This window comes from Odocoileus virginianus, chromosome X (genome assembly GCF_023699985.2).
Source record: "Odocoileus virginianus isolate 20LAN1187 ecotype Illinois chromosome X, Ovbor_1.2, whole genome shotgun sequence".
Lineage (NCBI taxonomy): Eukaryota > Metazoa > Chordata > Mammalia > Artiodactyla > Cervidae > Odocoileus > Odocoileus virginianus.
In genome coordinates, this window is record NC_069708.1 from 32,075,437 (window position 1) to 32,081,661 (window position 6,225).

The 6,225-nt window shown below is 39.3% G+C and overlaps 1 pseudogene; it reads right to left on the reverse strand.

Moving 5' to 3' along the window:
- Positions 1-1,858: 1,858 nt before the first annotated feature.
- On the reverse strand, positions 1,859-2,208 carry LOC110152003 (large ribosomal subunit protein P1-like; annotated as a pseudogene).
- Positions 2,209-6,225: the final 4,017 nt, after the last annotated feature.

The window sequence follows — 6,225 nt, forward strand, 5'->3', positions numbered from 1 at the left end:
TATGGTTGTGATATTTTAATTTTTTTATAAAATTGTCTGCAACTTGTTTCACAGTTGCATTTTTCATAAAATTGCCTGCAGTTTGTCTCATAGTTGCAAATCTTTACAAATTTGAAATGGCAAACATCTTCAATTGACTCTTCTCATCACAATGTTTTTAACTGAGAAAACACCCTCCACAGAAGAAAAAACAATTCTACTAAATGGAAGACATTCCCAATACTAATATTTTTATTAGAAATGGATATATACTTCAACTCAAATATATTCACAGGTTCTGTCTTTTTGCTTCCATTCAGAGTACATTTTCTTGACTAATGTTTTTATAAGACAAAATCTTTCCAATAAGTTATCTCTGCTTTTAATTCCTTTGACTGTTTGACAAATTTAGATACTGAAAAGTTTTAGAATGTCTCAATTTCATTCCATTCTGGAGCAGATATCCATTTACCTAATTAAAAATACAATCCTTCTTTTTATGCAAAATCTAAAAAGAAATGATACAAATGAACTTATTTACAAAACAGAAACAGACTCACAGAGTACAAACTTATGGTTATTGGGGGGGAGGGTAGGGGGAAGGGATAGAGAATTTGAGATCTGTATGTACACATTCCTACAAAAAAAAGAATCCTCAACAAAAGATTTTCCATACAAGTTGAGATATCTATAAAAAGAGTTATATAGTTTCAAAATCAAATGTTGTACACCATGAAGGATTGTCAGTCTCCAGTCTTCCTTGACTGATTGTCAGTCTCCATACCTTCCTGTCTACAAGGTGTATGTATTAGTTTTCTATTGCTACGTAACAAATTTAACAGTTTAAAGCAACATCCATTTATTATCTCATAGTTTCTGTGAGTGAGGAGAATGGGCTCATCTTGGTTAGATAATCTGCTCAAAGTCTCATTAGCCTACCATCTAGGTGTTGTGCACGTGTTGGCCAGTCTCATCAGAGGTTCAGCTAGGAAAAGATCCACTTTTCTCAGAATGGTGGCAGACTTCATTTCCTTACAACTGTAGTACTGAGGTTCTTGTTTTCTTGATAGCTATTTACCAAGAGCTGCTCTCAGCTCCTAGAGGCCACCTGTAGATCCTTGCTATGTGGCTCTTTCCATAGTCCCTTTCACAACATGGCAGTTACTTCAAAGCCAGCAAAGGAATCTCTCTAGTGTATGTCTGCAAGAAGCACTCATATCTACCTTGTAATCTAATTATAGGAGTGACATCCCACCAACTTTGGCATATTCCATTGGTGAAAAACAAGTTGCAGGCCCTACTCACTCAAAGGGATAGGATTATACAGAGATGTGAATTCCAGAGGGTGAAGATCATGAGAGCCATCTTAGAATTCCTCCCAAGGTTCCCTGGGAAACACTCTGAGTTTGAGATTTGTGGATAGGTGGATTACTGGGGACTGCTTTTGGGAACAACAACTGTAAAGGAGTGAGGAGTAATGACCTATATGGGAAAAGAATCTAAAATAGAGTGGATGTGTATATATGTGTAACTGACTTACTTTACTGTACTACTGAAACTTACATAACATTATAGATCAACTATATGCCAATAAAATTTTTTTAATTTTTATATATAAAACAAGATTGGATAGAGAGGAAAAAGTTGCAATTCGAGGCTGCAATCTCACAGAGTGAGATAGTCTTTCAGAAGTGTTCTAAAATGAAGCAAAGGAACTAGGCCTTTGTGACCTTCACCGAGCAACCACTGCATGTGGGCTGCCCCTGAGAAGGGGGCACAACCTTAGGCAAGGCAGGTTCAACACAGGACAATTTCTTTCTTTCTTTCTTTTTTAGTAGCAAAGAGCTCAGGCTTTTATTGAATGTGTTACTAAAGAAGTTTAGTCAAAAAGACCAAAGCCCATGTTATCATCAGACTCTTAAAATTCTTCTTCTTTGCTTCTACTTTCTTGTCCTCAGCTGAGGCAGCAGTGTGGGTTGGGCAGGACCACCTATGGTTGCAGCACCAGCTGCGGGCATCAAGTCCACCAGCCCCCACGTTGCAGATGAGGCTCCCAATGTTGACACTGGCCAAAGCCTTTGCAAACAAGCATGGCCAGAAATGCTCAACATTTACATCGGCTGCTTTAATGAGGGCATTGATCTTATTCTCAGTGACCTTGACCCTCACCTCATCGCCACGCAGGATGAGGACTGAATAGATGCAGGTGAGCTCCAAGGTGGAGGCCATAGTGCAGGCAAATGCTAGATGGGGGCTGCTTGGAGTGGTGCTAGTCACCCAGATGAAGTGAGAGTCTCACCACAAAATGGCCTTAGCTGCCTCAGAAGGACCAAGCACCTAAGCAGCAGCAGAGGAAAGGGCAACCCAGGACAATTTCTGAGGAAGTACTCAGTCATGAGTGGTCAGCAACCAGTAGTTTCCAGCAGCTAGGAATAAGTGTCTCATTTCTTTTTTTTTCCATTTATTTTTATTAGTTGGAGGCTAATTACTTTACAATATTGTAGTGGTTTTTGCCATACATTGAAATGAATCAGCCATGGATTTACATGTGTTCCCCATCCTGATCCCCCCTCCCACCTCCCTCTCCATCCCATCCCTAAGTGTCTCATTTCTAAAGGAGGGGATGAGGGGGTGAGGGGTGGGGGTGGTGGTATTTCTAAGTGACATGTCACATGGCCACTACACTTGTTTAACCATAAAATCTCCTTATCGGTACATATATTTCCCAAGTATTTTGAATAAGATTTAATTGAATTTGTAACAACAGAAGTATTCTAAGGTTTCAGAACTCTATTGGTAGGTGGGTCAACAAGGGAGGGGCAACTCAGAAAAAAGTGGTGGTTTTGATATATGATGTCAAGGGTGGGTGAAGGGGATAGAGTTTGGTGGATGAGAGCTATTTCATACCTTTTATTTTTTAAATCTCAGTTCAGTTCAGTCACTCAGTCGTGTCCAACTCTTTGCAACCCCATGGACTGCAGCATGGCAGGCTTCCCTATCCATCACCAAGTCCCGGAGTTTGCTCAAACTCATGTCCATCGAGTTGGTGATGCCATCCAACTATCTCATCCTCTGTCGCCCCCTTCTCCTCCTGCCTTCAATTGTTCCCAGCATCAGGGTCTTTTCCAATGAGTCAGTTCTTCCCATCAGGTGGCCAAAGTATTAAAGCTTCAGCTTTAGCATCAGTCCTTCCAGTGAATATGCAGGACTGATTTCCTTTAGGATTGACTGATTTGATCTCCTTGCAGTCCAAGGGACTCTCAAGAGTCTTCCTCAACATCACAGTTCAAAAGCATCAATTCTTTGGCGCTCAGGTTTCTTTATGGTCCAACTCTCACATCCATTTTTAAATCTGGGGTGTATTTATTTATTTTTGGCTGTGAGCAGGGTTTCTCTAGTTGGGGCAAGCAGGAGCTACTCTTCTGTGCAGTGCATGGGCTTATTTTGAGGGCTACTCTTTCTTGTGGAGCATGGGTTCTAGGGCACATGGGCTTTAGTGGTTGTGACTAGAAGGCTCACTAGGTGTGGTGCACTGGCTTAGTTGCCTCTCAACATGTGGAATCTTCCCAGACCAGGGATGGAACCCATGTCCCCTGCATTGGCAGGCAGTTTCTTTACTACTGGACCACCAGGGAAGTCCTCATACCTTTTAATAGCATGCAAAATATCATGCAGGTCCAGGCTAAGATATTAAATTTCCAAATCCAAAGATACATTCAGTAAAATAGAATAGAATATTTTAGAAGCTCTCAGAAGCAGGATGAACTTTAATAGGGGGGAAAAATCTAAAGTCCTGTCTAAGTTTAGAAATTACTTGTATATATGAAGAAAAGTGTTGCTATGTGTAAAAAAGTAGTTCATGTGAAAAAATATCTAAGTTTAATTTAGATTTTATCTCTATGACATGACAGTTTTACTTCTATGACATGACTGAGAAAAATGATAATGTAACCTTTAAGCTGAGTTAAGTCTATGCTACTGTAAATGACAGTTCTAGGGTATCCTGTGTTACCCAGATCTCATCTGTGCTCCGTTCAAAGTATTTTATAGCACACATATAGAAAAATGCACGAATCACAAATATACAGCTCAATGAATTTTCACAAAGTGGACATACCCACTGGAGTGACCAAATGTTCCAATTTCCCTGAAAGTGTTCTGGTTTCAGCACTGAAAGATTTGTATCTTGAGAAACCCCTCTGTTCTGAACAAACTGGGTGGTTGGTTACCCTAATTCACTCAGATTAAAAAACAACATTATCAGCACCCTAGAAGCCCTCATATGGATTGTCAGTCACTATCCACCCCTCTTCCCCAAAGGAAATAACTATCCTGACTTCTAACACAGTAGATTATTTTGAGGTCCTCTATTTTAATATGAGCACAGCAAACTAAAGAGCAGAGGTTAAAACCTCATAGCTCATGGGCTGAATCCAGCTGGCAGACGTTCTGTTTGAGTTATGCAATACTGGCCTGTAGAGTCTTTTCTTTTTCTCCATGTACTTTATTTGAGGGACAGTGCTAAGAGTTTTAATACAGGTATAGATTCATGTAACCCTTATCACACTCAGAATACAGTGTGTTCAATTGTCACAAAAATCTTCCTCATGCATCTCCTTTGTAATCACATATTCCACTGGCTCCTAGTCCTTGGCAACCAATGATCTGATCTCCATCTCTCTAGTTTTGCCTTTTCCCAACTGTCATACATTTGGAATCTTACACACCAGGGAACTGGTGAGTGTGCCTTATTTCATTCAGCATAATACCCTTGAGGTTCACGCAAGTTGTTACTTGTATCAATAGTTCATTCCTTTGTATTGCTGGGCAGTATTTCATTGTATGAACATACTTCTTTTTTTGCTTATCCATCCAAGGACTTCTGAGTTGTTTTCAATTCTGAGCAATTATGACTAGAGCTACTATAAACATGTGTATACAGGTTTTTTTTGGTGTGTGTGTGAACGTGAATCTTCATTTCTCTAGGATAAATACCTGGGAGTGGGATTGCTGGGTCATATTCTAAGTATAGGTTTAATTTTATAAGAAACTGCCAAGCTGTTTTCTAGAGTGGCTGTACCATTTTGTATTTCTACCATCAATGTAGGAGAGTTCCAGTGGTCCTCCATCCTTGTCAACACTTGGTATTATTATTTTTATTTTAGCCACCTTAATAGACACAAACTTGCACCTCATTGCAGTTTTAATTTGCATTTCCCTAATAGCAAATGATATTAAACATTTTCTTATGTGCTAATTTGTTATTTGTATATTGTATTTAGGGAAGTGTCCATGAACACAGGAGCCTGGTGGGCTACAGTTCATGGTGTTGCAAAGAGTTGGAGAGACTGAGCAATTGAGCATGCACACACTAAATCCTTTGACCATTAAAAAATTGTTTCCTTAACATTGAGTTTTGAGAATTCTTTATATATCATGAATTCAAGGTAACAGTATTCGCAACAAATAGCTTCTCATAGCTCTTTAGGATAAAAATCACATTTTTATCATGTTTGTTAAGTCCATGGGATCTGGCCTCCCCTTGCCTTGCCTCATCAGTATAATTTTAGACCTCTCTTCCTGCAACTCTATTTTCCAGCAACGTTGGACTTTCCCATTTTAGGATCTTTGCATATCTGATGCTCCTTCAAATTTGTAGTGGAAAAAGCTTCCTTATCTTTTTTGAGCTTCCGTGTTCTCATCTGTAAAACAGAGATAATAGTACCTACTTCAGAAAGCTATTGTGAGGAGTAAATGGGTCAGGTATGTTCAATCCTTAGTACAGTGTCTGGCATACAGCAAGCGCTCAATAATTGGGAACTGTTATTAAATTCAGTCTGTCAGATTATATGCTTGTTTTAGTTTCTTTGCTGATACCCTTGGTTGCTATTCTATCTTATGCAAAAGGAATTGCTTCCGACTACTACAGCAACCCAGGTGGAGTGAAATGAGTGCTAAACGTATTTAGAGCTGATGACCAGGAGGCCAGCAGGCCCATCTGGGTCTCAAATTCAGACTCAGTTGGAAATAACTCCATGGAGATTTCCCAAATATGCAATGACAGGATTGAAAGAAACGAATGCTTATAACATTGAACTTGTGTCTCAGTACCAGTGCACTATGAATTAATATTTCCTACATCTTACCCGGATCTTGAGTACCGCGTGGAAAGTTTTTATGTTTCTTTCTTTTTTTTTTTAGTTTTTATGTTTCTGACTCAAATTATTTCATTCCAGCCAACTCTGT